Raw genomic sequence first — 14,703 nt, forward strand, 5'->3', positions numbered from 1 at the left:
ATCCATCCATCCATCCATCCATCCATCCATCCATCCATCCATCCATCTATCTATCTATCTATCTATCTATCTATCTATCTATCTATCTATCTATCTGTCTGTCTGTCTGTCTGTCTATCTATCTACCTATCTATCTGTCTATCTTTGAAGAGTTCTCTAGGCTACATCCTTTCAAGTTATGTTTTTGCCAATTATTTCCCCATTTTCTAATATTTAGTCAATGGAGATGTTATTCTTTCTCAGTTATAAAATGAAGAAATTAGACTTAGTAATCTCTAAAGTACCTTCCCTCTTAAAAATTGCATAATTACATGATTCTAAGCATTAGGTTCCATTTTCCCTTCAAATCAATTCCTTTAGGGTTGAAAGGTACCTCAGATCATACCAAATCCAATATGTACTCAAGCCAGAACCCACTCTATGACATCTCTGACCAGTGTCCACTTAAGAACTCCAGTGACGGGAACCTTATTGTCCCTGGAAGCAGGACAAATTGGTAGGAAGTTTTTCCGTATATTGTTTGCCTTTCTATGGCTCATCTTTCTTGTTCTCTCCTTTGAGGCAGGAAAGCTTATCTGTTCTCTTACAATATCTCAGTTCTTCAAACACTTAAAAGCAGCTATCATATCCCTCCTAAGTTCCTTTAGATAGTCATTGTCTGGCACAATTTTGAATCTTTTTGGCATCCTGATTATTCCCCTCTGAACATACCACAGCTTGTCAAAGTCCTTCCTAAAATATAGTAGTGAGGACTGCATGCAATATCCCATGTGTCAATAATGGCAGAATACAGGCGTATCATAACTTTTATTGTTTTGGCCATTACGCTTCTATTAATGTGGCCTACTGGCCGCTTTTGTTTGTTACATTGTACAGTTGACTCATATTGAGCCTGAAGCCTAATAAAATCCCTTGTTTTTTTTTTCACATGAAATATAATTCAATCATTCCTTCCCTACTCTGCACCAGTACAGTTGATTTTTGCACTCAGATGTAGGATTTTATTCCTATTATTTAAAATTTTGTTCTTGTAAGATCTGGCCCATTGTTCTAGGCAAACTACAAATGTGGTACTATGTTACATTGTATGTGGGCCAAATCCAGCCCACTCTCTGTTTTCCTATGGTGTTTACATTTTTTAGAATAAAAAAAATGTAAAAATCATTCTTGGCTTGAGGAGCATAGAAAAGCAGGAGGTGTACCTGTGGGCCACAGTTTGCTGACCTTTGTTTTGGGCTATAGAGATCTCTTTGGATTTTGATTCTGGCATCCATCATAGCATTTAGCTCCTCCAGTTTTTTTTTCCTTCTGCGTATTTGATACGTACGCCATCTTTGTTTTCATCCAAGTCGCTTAGGACAATATTGAATAAAATAGGGCCATAGATCTAGCTCCCATGAGAGACCACTAGAGAGTCCCTTCTAGTTTCATATTGATTTGTTAATCACAAGTCTTTGGGTATGATTGCTCAACCAGCTCTGAGTCTACCTAATGCTTGTTATCTTCCTCACATTTCCCTTCCATTTTCTCTTTATTTCTCATGAATTCTAAGTTTTCATTTTCAGTTCCTCCCCAATTCCCATCATTTCTAATTTAGCAACCAGTTCTTTCATATTGGTAAAACTGGATTCAGAATAACAGTTCTACTCATTGTTCTATCCCAAATTTTGAAGAATGAAATTCTCATTATCAGGGTTATTTAAGAATTTGTCAATGACTTTGCTTTTAAACAGAGTAAATACTAGATATCTGAATAATCAAATTCCCTCATCACTACTTTATCCTTTCTCTGTGGCAGTTTTTGAGATCTGTTTCTGGAACTCATGATTTATTTCCTCCTGTTTGAGTGATACATACAATATTCCCTTCATGGTATAATTCATTTCTCCCTCTGAAGATACCAAATTCTGTCCAGCTTGCTTTCTTCCCTCTGGTTTGTGGATTTCCTTTTTTCCATTTATTTTAGAACTGCTCTAAGAATTTTCTTTTTGGTATGATTTTCTACTATAGAGGTTGCTTCCCTTTTCTCTTAAAAAGGGTCTTTTCTGATCCAATTTATCTTCAAAACAGAAGGTGTTTTTATATATCCCAAACCTTTTTTCTCCATAATGGTAATGTTGAAGATCACTTTTCTTTTTCCTCCACTTGCCTCAGTTGTAGAATCTTATAGATTCCTCATCTCTAAAATTATGTTTGATTTGCTTTAATTTTTTTTCATAAAAAAGTTTATTGATGCCTTTTGTTTTTTGTATCATTATGGTTTTCAGATATGTCCTTCTTCTTCTTTGTTCCCCTCCTGCCCCCATTTCTCCCATGAACTTTCCCTTGGTGGAAAAAAAAAAGCTAAGTAAAACCAATGGACCCATTAACTTTGACAACATATGTAACATTTTACATCCATCATCTTTTACCTTTCTGACAAATGAAGGGAGGAACATTTTTTCATCTTTTTTTTCCCCTGGGCCAAGAGGGATTATTATAATTGCAGTTTTCTGATGCTTTAATGTTCTTTTAATTTGAGAACATCTGTATGTTTAGGCTTATATATTGTCTATTTCTGTATCATAGGCTACATATTGTTCTTTGGGGGGGAGGGATATTGGGGTTTCTTAGAGAGTGGTTCAATGGCAATGTGTAATTAGAGATTCCAAAGTCTGTCATTTATCAAGAACCTTCAATATTTTCTAGAAATGAGCTTGGGATTCCAACCCAGACAAATGATCTTTGTCCAGAGTGTCTGATAGATCAATTCCAAATAAGGAGGTGTATTCTGTGAAGGAAGACATACTTTTCTTTTTGGGTTAAGTAGGAGCAGGTTGCTCTAGGGTGCAGGGGGAATCATAATGTGCTGATCCACTTAGGAAATTTTAATTAATTAGAACAGTTTAGGACACTTGACAAGCCAGCTGGCCAGATTTTTAATGGAATTCTGTTAGACATCCTTTTAAATTTCTGCATGCATTGATTTCCCTTGTAAATAAATTCCATCCCCTCACCTCCAAGCACACATTTGATCTGGAGTGGGTGGGTGAGGGAGTAAGGGTTGTTTATCAGAGTCAGCCTACCCAGAAACATTGGCAATGGGTGTCTTTTGGGTGTTTAACAGCATGATCATAACAGGACAAAATACAGAACTAAGTTGGCTCAGCTGTGGTTGAGATAGATCAACCAGATTGTTACATAGAGCACAGTGAATAGTAGGGAGCCTGGGGCAAGGGTAAAGGCTCCTTGGGTTAATCAAAGAGAAGCTGGTTTCTTAGGAAGCTAAAATTTAAGGGATGACAGACTGAGGCAGGAATCCCTTACAAGTTGTGTCTATACCACGCTAAAGTATCTAGATAAAGAGTAAAAATGCAGTTCTTGGGATGGCTTAGTCTACAAGACACTCTGAAAATGTCTGGATGTTTATTTTCCATTGATGACTTTGGTATCATAACAGTCTTAGTCTAGGTATAGATGTGGGAAAATCTCTTGAATTCTTGTTTCTTTCCACTTACATCAGTGAATCAGTCAAAAAGCATTTACTGAGTGTTCACTACTTTAAATGACTTGTCTTGGAAGCATCTCTTATTCCTGGAGTATGTATAATTTTGTTATTCATCGCTTATTGGCTGTGTAATATACAAGAAAGAATCAATATAATTTTTTAATTATCCCAAATCCATTGAAGGTTATGCATTAAGGTGATATAAATGTCTACGTTTTACCCAATTTTCAATGCTAATGGAATTTATATTGTAATATTCCTCATGGAAATTTTAGGTAACACATTGCAATAGTGGCAAAATTATGTGTGTGCAGTATGCGGATGTTAAGATAAGGAACTATATCTTCCCTTCAAAAAGGGAACAAACGGTACTTTTCAGTTGTATCAATACAGTCTAAAGCATTGATTAAAGAATCAAATAAAGCCAATTTTGAGTCATATGCATTTTATACACGCCTTTCTAATGCTGCAGTCATCTTGGTCTAGGGTTTGTTTTTTTTTATCTGCCCAAATTTTTACTTTCTAAAATTTTTATTTTCTTACCAAAGTTTTGCTTTCTTACCAAATTGTCACCATGCTATAAGTGGTATTGAATATATAGCTGTAAACTTCTTAAGGAGAAGGACCTTGTTTATCTCTATGTTTCCCTTAACACTTTGGACAATGTCTCATGTATCAGCAAACCCTTAATAAACACTTGTTGAATGAATAAATACATGTCTAGCATCTTACAATTGGAAGGGGATGGTGGTAAAATTTCCCCTGGTAGATTTAAAATGCACAATAACAATTCAAAGCAGGGATGTAAAACAGGCGTTCTGGTTTCATGCTGCCCCCAAACAATCCTTAATATTTTCTGACCAGATTTTTATGTAATTAGGAAACATTTAACAAAATAAATAAAAATACAATAGAGCATAGATAATGTTAGTATGTGTTTTTCTATGTCAATATGTGACTGGAAGTTATCTTTATGTATGATTTAGTGGTCACCATTTCTGTTTGAGTTTGATACCACTGATTTAAAGGATCATTTCTTCAACTTTATTGAATAAAGATTTTACCTGACTTTTTAGCCACCAAAGTTTGATTAAATGTTCCTGTTCTTCCATGGATTTAGGAGTACCTGTTTTCTTGGCAGCAATAGTAAGAGTAGCAATGACTTATCTGGGATATTTTGATTGCATCATTTGTAAATTATCTTCATCTTTTTAATGACCTGGACGGCCATAAACTGGCCAGAGGTTGAATCAGGTATTCACTTTCCTGTCTTATATCAGAATGTTATGTAGTGATATACACATTGTAGACAACTAAGAAATATTCCAGGCAGGCTTGAGTGACCTGGCATCACCCCATTTTCATTGCTCCTTCATAATGGTACCAAATGACTTTCTGTTTCTGCTGCTAGGAAACACCAGTAACAAGTTCAGTTTGCGTTTGCCTTTTGCCAAGGAACGTTTATGAAATGTAATACAATTGCCAATGGGGAAGAACACAAATGGTCTGATGAATTTATGGGTAATGTGTTTAGTATTTATATTTGTTGTTTCTATGTAGGCATGAAAACTGAAGAAACTCAGATGCAAAAAGAACACTCCTGAGAATCAGGAGATCTAGATTCTAGCTCTGTTAACTAACTATGTTAGAATGGGCAGCTTTCTGTATCTCAGTTTCTCCATTTGTAAAATTGGGGTGGGGGGTTAGACTATAAGATCTTGAAGATCCTGCCCATATCCAAGATTCTGTGTCCATAGGTGGTTAGATTTCTTCTTGTACTTATCCTCCCGCTAACCTAATCTTCTCATTCCAGGATAAGAGAGCATACTTCACTGTCCTATGAATTCTTTAAAGAGAAATTTAGGATTTTCCAAGTGGACATTTAAATAATTTTAGGTTTAGCTGAAGTGAACTCTAGATATTTGAGAGTAGAAGTCTCTTTTCACAGCACAGACCGTGAGGATGAATATTACTGAAATTAAACATTAGTGTGGGTTTCAGGTTCTCTCACTGCCCATTTATTCTTCTTGACTTGATAAGTAGAACTCTTTTGGTGTTAAGCACCTGGAAAAAAAAAACAGCACAGGGTACTTTGTACAACATAGTAATATCTCACTTATCTGGTATCTTCAGGGAATGAGGCATTTTGTATTCATGGATCTTCCAGATAATTGATGCTTTACTCCTTTGGCTGCCAACACTTTTAAAAGTGGCTCTTTTCTTTTTTTTTGATGAAAATCTTTCTTAAATGTATCACACACACACACACACACCTCTGCCACTTTAAAGGAGGGAATAATCTTCTTTAACAAAGCACAGAGCATAACTCCCCTTTCCTTGATGACTCAGGGCTATCATTACAAACACCTGGAATTGGTTGGCACTGCCACACAAGTCCATGCTTTTGAGGTTTTCTGTCTTCTCCATCTATACCATGTCATTAACAGTCCCTTCTGTTGTCATTGTGCTTGTTTTTTTTTTTTTTTGTAGTTCTTCTACTGTTTTCACTGTCCTTCCCATTTTCTGTTTCTAATTGGCAGCATTCTGGGAGACCAGATAACCCCACTTGTGAAGAGACATGTGTTGGGTAAGAATCAGTTGGTTTGGGCATGGTGGCTAAACTTGTGATCTCTCCTTCTGAGAAGATGTGGCTGGTGAATCACTTGAGTTCTGAGCTAGAGTTGGAGTAGGGTTAAAGCATATCAGGCACCACCACTAAGTTTGGCACCAGTATGGTGAGCCTCCAGGAGGGGAAGACTACTAAGTTGCTTATTGTTGTTGTTTTGTAATGTTAAAAAAGTCCAAGGGGGCATGGTATTTGAACCCTTGGACTTTTGTCCATGGGGTTTTCTAGACAAAGATATTGCATGGCTTGCCATTTCCTTCTCCAGAATGCCCCTGTTTTTACAGATGAGGAGCTGAGGTAAATAGGGGTTAATTGACTTAATCAAGTTGGTTGTTGTTGTTGTTTTTTGTCCTTCATTCTCAAAGAGGACCATGACATCAGGAAAGAGATGCCATGACTTGCAAGTGAATTGGATTTAAGTGAGGGAGGGCTGTGCAAAGTCACCAACCTCACTTTCTTGTCTGGAGCCATCTGGGTCCAGTGGCGAGATATAGATCAGGACAACTGGAGATGGCCCAGGATGAAGTGGGGGAAACTTATCCTTTTCAAGCTAAGGTCTTTAACAGGTCTCAGTTTTGACTGAGGAGATGCCCATTCAGTGATTAAAGTTTAATATGAAATGAGGCAAAGAATGGACTTGTTACCTAGCCAAAAAAAAGGGAAGACCCTCAGGGTTTTTGGCCAAAACAGAACCAATTGCAATTTGTTTTCATTCTGAGCTAATCAGGGCCCAAACAATGACCAAGTAGGGCTTGTCCTGGGATGTATTGTTGGCCAGGTAATGAGAGCCAAAGGGTCACACAGTTAAGTGTCTGAGGTGGGATTTGAACTCAGATCTTCCTAACTCTAAGCCTAGTACTCTATCCACTGCACCATCTGGCTGCCCTACCAGGTTATGTGCAGAGGGGCAAACCATTCCAGATCACAAATGGAGCAGGTCCATAGTGGGGACAGGCCCATGAATGGATTTTTGCTGCCAGCCTGGGCAAGATAAAGAGGGGGTCTCAACAAAACAAAACAAATCAATTGGGCTGTCAGTGAGGGCCTGCCTAAGCAGTGCAGAGAAGATGTTTTTCATTCAGAGATTTTGTGACAGTGATATTTCAGTGACTCAGAGGCCCTGTTAGCTACTTCCCCACTGGCACTCTGATCAGGAGATTGCTAGTTGAGGTAACGCTGACCTCTGAATAAATAGGCTGTTCCTATATTTAGGAAGCATGAAAAGCAATCCAAACTTCAGTATGAATTGCATGCTGTGTTCTTGGCTTCCTTCTTTCCTCTCTTCATTATTTGTGTCTTATGATAAACCATTGTGGAAGACACTAATTGTACAGAAGAAAAAACTAAGGCAAGTCAGAAAATGAGTCAATTCTCAAAGGTTGAGAAAGGAACAGTGGAAAAGTCAGCAATGGCAAAAGATCTGGGTTCAAATACCACCTCAAGAACATACTAGCTATGTAACCTTGGAAAGTCACTTAACCTCCTTATGCCTCAGTTTCTTCTTCTAGACATAAGTAGATAATAATAATAGCTAATGTTAGTTCTTACTATGTGACTGGTACTGTACTAAGTGCTTTTCAATTATTAGTTCATTTGATACTCACAGTAACCCTGGGTTGTAGGTACTATTGTCATTCCCATTTGACAGATGAGGAAACTAAGGTGAGCAGAGGTTAAATGACTTCTCTGGGGTCACACAGCTAGCAAATATCTGAGACCAGATTTGAACTCAGATCTTCCTGACTCCAGGGCTCAGTGCTCTATTCACTGTACCACCTAGCTTCCAAATATAGAGACAGACTCAATCAATCCTTTGCAGTTCTAAATCTGTATTCTTCATTTTTGGGGGATCAGAGGAAACCAAAGGGTATCGAGTAGGGGCAAGAAACAATAATTGGAATCTCTCCCAGTAGGGAGAGTTGTGCCGAAAGAGATTTCATATGAGGTACCATCTTCCAATAGATGGTTTGGAACCAGAAAGCTCCTACCTTGTCCTACCTCACAAATAGGCATCCTTTCCCTTAAGGGGGGGGGGTCCTAGAAACTAAAGATGCAAGGATTTGGCTCTCTGATAGGACAAAATCTTTGTCCTTTTTGACCTTACCAATCATCTCTGGAGGAGGTGGGAATCAGTACTAAGTTTTTAGTGCAGATAGGAAGCTCTGCCTGAAGTCTGGGTGGATGTGACTTTCACTGAGCCCTTGGGACCCTTCAGTCTTCCATAGAGTGACCTGAGTGGGTTTGAGAAGGGATGAATAATGTGGTATTTGTCCAGGGCCTGGACATTTGATTCAGTAGGCAATGAGGAGGAACCACTGTCAGTTTTAGAGCCAAAGAATGATGTGAGACTATCACTTGTTTGCTTTTAACCAATTAGATTGAGTTAATTTGTAAGAACAAGTCACCATGAAATGAAATGTTAACCAAAAGGTAAAAGGATGTAAAGAAATTGCTTTGTAAATTTCCTTTTCCCCTAATTTGCACGGATAGTCTAATTTAACTATTGATGTCATTGCCAGATGCAAACACTTGCAAGCAGATGAGAGTGTTTTCAAGAGGAATAAGTCAAATCCTTTGGCTTGCATTTAGATGAAGTTAAAAGTATAATTGGAGTGGGAAAAGGAAATCCTTGTGCTCAGAGTCTTCCTGTCTCCTAAGGAATAGTCATTTGGCCAATATTCAGTTAATGCTCTAGCAGGCTACTAATAGAGGCTAAGGAGAATTCAAAGAAGGTGGAATTTGGAAGTAACAAGGATGAGTAAAGGAGTCTTTTGTTGCCTGAAATCTTTAAAGAATTGTCAACATTTAGGGTCTGTTACTGTCTCTTACATACTGTAAGCTGAGTAATTGTTTTTCTTTTCTCCGTGTTTCTCTCTCTTTCTTTGCTTGTCTCCCTTCTCCTCTGTCTCTCTCTCTCCCTCTCCTTCTTCCAATCTCCCTTCCTCTCCCTCTTCCAATCTCCCTCCCTCTCTATCTCCATCTCCTCTCCCTCCTCTCTAATCTCTCTCTCCTTCTCTATCTCTCCTCCCTCCTCATTAAATTAGATATATGGGAACAGTCTTTCTGGCATCTGGTCCTAAGTACTTCTTCAAAGTTTCTTTGGGTTGTTAAAAGCCTGGCAGGTATTATTCCTGAAGTACGTCTATTTCAAGGGAGGGTGAAGTGTATCCATCCTCTCCAATACAAGCAGTGAACTCAAGAGGGAAGATATACCTTTCATTCCCATCTTTTCTTCTCTTCTGAATACTGGTAATGAAACAGCTATTTTTATGGATGTGAACGGGAGAAAGAATTGTCTACCTACAAGTGGTCAGCAACATTTCCAACTGTCAGTCATTGAAGTGGATATTGGTTGTTGGAGTGGCAGAAGCTACTTTTTTTTTCTTATAAAGGTTTCATTTGTGATTTCATAGGTATGAATGAATACTCACTTGAACCCTTTTCAATAACCACTTATTAAACTCCTATAATGTGTAGGTGTTGGGAATACAAAGTCAACACTGAAATAGTTCTTGCCCTCAAGGAGTTTACATTCTACTCATGTGAAACAGCATGTACACAGATAAAATCAAAGTATATCCAAAATGATTGTTTTGTGGCTGAGCACTAACAATGTGGGGAATGAGGAAGGGTCTCATTAAGGAGGTATCTCTTGAGCTGAACTTTAAAGGTAGAGGTGAAGATGGATGTATGAAGGATAGCAAGAGGTATAGTGGCAAATGTTTAACAACCAGCTCTTGAAAAAAGAAAATGTATACAAGACACTCTTTTAAGTTTGATCTGGATTATTAACATTTTCAACTTTCTAGCGTCTAGACATTAAAAAAAATGAAACTCTCTGTTGCTTGCCAATTTCCGAGGTATAAATGCTCAGACTAAAAATGTAGCAGTCATCTATCTTGAGCCAACTGAGCTTCCTCCAGCTAGCCCACGGGAAGGCATGTAGAAGTAGCACTTCATGGTATGTACAGGCAACCGGCTGTACAAGGAGGTCAGTTTGGCTTGAATTTAGGGCATGAGCAGGAAATAATGTGAAATCAGTCTGGATAGTAAGATTGGAGGAAGTTTGTGCAGGGCTTTTAATGCCCCAAAGAGAAGTGTGCATTTTTTAAAGAGGCAATAGAGAGCCACTGAAATTTCTTGAGGACAGAAGTACCATAATCATAGTTGTGTTTTAGGAAGACCAGTTTTGGAGCTCAGATTACAGCCCCTCTATGCCTTTTTTCCCTTAGCAGAGTACTGACAAACTACTGAGATTATCTTCTACTATACATGGTGAAGGTATACTCAGAAGGCATGCCACAGCTCTGTAAAGGGAGGACTGTATTCTATTTCATTCTCAGTATACTTTGGACTACCTTCTCTTGTATGGGATAGAGTCCACAATGGCATGATTTTCTTTTGATTGCCTCTCCTAAGGATCCCATGGCATTCTTCTTTACCCCAGTGAGAATATGTCTCCAGTATTGTGTTTCATGGAATCAGAGAGAGCCAACAGGCAGGTTTCACCTCTTTATAGAAACATACAGCGTAGAATTAATACTGAACTGGAAATTTTAGTTCCAGATGACTACTAACCTGCTGTATAACTTTGGGGAAGTAACATGATATTTCTGGGCCCCTTTTGAATGCTACAGTGGATCCATGATCTTATCAATTCCTTATTCCATGCAGATTCCACACCAACCCATCCATACCTTCTCATCCCAGTCCTTTGTTGTTGTTTAGTTGTTTTTCAGTCATGTTTGACTCTTTATGACCCCTTTTGGGGTTTTCTTGGCAAAGATACTGGAGCCATTTCCTTCTCCGTTTTACAGATGAGGAAACTAAGACAAAAGGGTTAAGTGACTTGTCCAAGATCACCCAGCTAGTAAGTGTTTGACCTGAATTTGAACTCAGGTCTTCCTGACTCCAGGCAGAGTCGTCTATCCCCTGCACCACCTAGTGACCCTGTCTTTGTTCTTCCATAATTCCACCATTGAGTCTCTACTGACTATATTGGAAGTAGCCTTCTAGGTCAGAGGTTCTTAACCTGGCGTAAATGAACTATTTTTCTGGGGAAAATGTATCCTTTGACTTATTTGATACAATTTTGAATCTTGGGGTAATGTGTTCCTCAGCTTGTTTGGGTACTTAACCAAAGAATCATCTGATTTCTCTCTTGAGATACTTAAATGTACACTTTTGTAGAGTAGTACATGTTTATTTATTCTTTAGTTTATTTGTTTTACTCCACAAAAGAGCATTGGTGATATTTAAAAATTGATTAGGCTATTATTGAATTGATCAATTTTACTCATTTGCTTTATATATTCTGAACAGATTAGCTATATCTAATATAGGGATATTATATAATTATAAAATCATACTGCATCTTTGGCAAGTACAATTTTCATCACATCAACAATTGTGTAGGTGGGGTACAGACAGTGAGAGAGAGGAACAAACTTTCTCTCTCTCTCTCTCACACACACACATTCATACTTTGTTCACGTCTTTTCTCTTCATCTTCCCTCTCTTCCTCTCTACCTCTCTCCTTTGCTCTTTTCTCTTACCTCCCTCCTGCCCCGCCTCAGTACATTCTCTCTCTTTCTTTCTCCCTCTTTTTCTGTCTGTTCATCTGTCTTCTTTTCCCCTTCTCTCTCTTCCTTTTTACCTCTCTCCTCCTCTTCTCTTTTCTCTTCCCTCCTTCCCATTACACAATCACACACACACACACACACACACACACACACACACACACACTACTTTGTTCCTGTCTTTTCTTCTCTTTCCCTTCTCTCTCTTCCTCTCTACCTCTCTCCTTCTTTTCCCTTTTCTCTTACCTCCTTTCTGTTTCTCTCCCTTGCTATCTCCTTCCCCGCATATAAAATACTCACATATATTTAGGTAGCAATTACAAAAATCTTTTATCATAGTATTTGTATCTTGATACAAACACAATGTGTTCATTTTAGTTAGAGACATTTAAGGCAATATCATACAAATGCTGACATTGTTGTTCAGTTGTATCTGACTCTTTGTGACCCCGTGGGCCATATCACACCAATACTGTCTTTTTTTTTTTTTCATACGAGGCATTTGGGGTTAAATGATTTGCCCAGAGTCACACAGCTAGTGAGTGTCTGAGGCTGGATCTGAACTCAGGTCCTCCTGACTCCAGGGCCAGGGCTGTATCTACTCTGCCACCTAATTGCCCCACCAATACTGTCTATGGGGTTTTCTTGGCAAAGATACTGGAGTGGTTTGCCATTTCCTTCTCCAGTGGATTAGGGCAAACAGAGATTAAATGATTTGCCCAGGGTCTCACAGCTAATAAGTGTCTGAAGGTGGATTTGAACTCAGGTCTTCCTGACTTCAGGCCCCAGTGCTCTATCTACTGTGCCACCTAGCTGCATAAAAAGCTTATGCAAAGGTGCTTATATTTGTCCCCATTTTGAAATTGGACTCAATTAAAATAAATTGTGACAATGCCACTATTTGTAAACGTGTATTTTTGCCCTTCCTATTTTTCAAGAAGTGAGTACAACTATATAAGATTAGTTTTTAGAGCATCTAGAGGGGACTGGTGACCTTAGCTATCCTCCTTTAAATGCTTCCCTAAGGCCTGTTGCTTTCAGAAATTGTTTTCTTGGCCAACAGAACAGATTTGAGGCAGATGATGACATGAATGGTGAAGAGCTTCACATTCTTATCCCAAGAGCCAGCAGCTCAGTTTCTCCTTTGCCTGTATTTCAGGGCTTTCTTTCACCTTGTCTACATAACTGAGAATCTCACTCTGAATCCTACAATAGTGTCAGGCAGCCAGGTATTGAATATATGAGCTGATAGGGGCCTGAGAGATCAACTGGTCCAACGCCCTCATTTAACAGAGGAAGAAAATGAGGCTCTGAGAGAATATATAATTTGCTTAAGATTGCACCACTATAATTAATGAGACTCACATGTTGGTAAGTCTCACAATACTGAATAAAACAAATGCTTTGTGTTCATGAGTGTTATAGGAGACAGGAATACCTTAAACCTTGAAAAAGTAGCAAAACAAATTATCTTGTGTAACTAAGAGGCCAGGAGCCCAAGGGAATCTCCTTAGTGGTGAAGGGAAGGCAGGTTACCACTGCATAGTACCAAGAGTACTGGATTTAGAGTCAGAAGAATTAGTTTTGATTCCCTACTCTCTTGCTCATAATGCCTCTGTAACCTTGGGTGGGTCATTTGATCTCCCTTGACTGTAATTCTAATCTGCAAAAGGAAGCAGTTGGCCTAGATCACTAGACCCTCCTAACTCTAAATCTATGACTTTAACCTTACGAACTATGAATTTAAGGATACTTGACCTTTTGATAAAATTACTGAGGATGGATTTGAAACTAGGACTCCATGACCAAAGCTTTTTCCACTGTGCCACTTAGCTGTTCATTATAGGATAAAATGAGTAGATAAAGTATTTATGCCTACTCCTTACTTTTTGTAATATACTCAGAAAAACAGTGGAGGCGGGATGCTAAAGGTAATAATATCTAACTCATTTATACCACCTTCATGTTTACAATGTGCTCTCCCCATAACAACCCTATGAGTTAAGTAGTACCAGGATTGTTACTTTCCTTTTACAGATGAGGAAACTAAAGCTCATAAATAGGATGTAATTTTATCAAATGAATGCTAGTCTTCTAGGGTAACATTTTATTTCTGCCCTCTTTTTTTTTGTGAGGCAATTGGGGTTAAGTGACTTGTCCAGGGTCACACAGCTAGTTAATATCATGTGTCTGAGGCCAGATTTGAACTCAGGTCCTCCTGACTCCAGGTGTCCCAGGATTCTGTAGATCTCAATAGTATAATGATTTCAATGCTACTGGATGTTTCTGGGGCAAATGACAGATGTGAGACAGCATAATACAATGGTGGATCATTTAGGTAGAAGATCTGGGTTCATTTCCCACACTTGGCACCTACGAGTTCTGTGATTGTGGATAATTAAACTTAAAAAAACAACAACCACTTATTAAGCTCCTATTGTGTAGGAACTAGATTTGGGGGATATAAAGACAACTTACTATCTCTGAGTTTCAGTTTCCTCATCTGTAAAAGGAAGGCAACAATCCTGGTACTACTTAACTCATAGGATTGGTATGGGGAAAGCACTTTGTAAACTTTAAGATGTTATAAATGGGTTAGATCTTAGCATCCCCCACACACTATTTTCTGAATATATTATGAAAAGGTAGGAGTAGGTATAAATACTTTATTCATTTTATCCTATAGTGATCAATTAAATGGCATAGTGGAAGAAGCATTGCACATAGAGTCAGAAAAACCTGAGTTCAAATCCATCCTTAGATACTTACTAGCTACATGACCCTGAACAAGTCACTTAACTGCTTTTTGCCTCAGTTTCCTCATCTGTAAAATGAGGGAGGTAATAATACTCACTTCCCTGGGTTGATATGAAGATAAATTGAAATAATACTTGTAAATTGCTTTGCAAACCTTAAGTGCTAGCTCTGAATATCTGTCATGAGAAAAGTAGAATCAGGTGATGTAGGGTGCTATAGTGGGGCTGAGTTAGGTGAAAAGGCAAGCGAATGAG

The sequence above is a fragment of the Vombatus ursinus genome, unplaced genomic scaffold (genome assembly GCF_900497805.2).
Source record: "Vombatus ursinus unplaced genomic scaffold, bare-nosed wombat genome assembly UNPS02010320.1, whole genome shotgun sequence".
In the NCBI taxonomy this organism is placed as follows: domain Eukaryota; kingdom Metazoa; phylum Chordata; class Mammalia; order Diprotodontia; family Vombatidae; genus Vombatus; species Vombatus ursinus.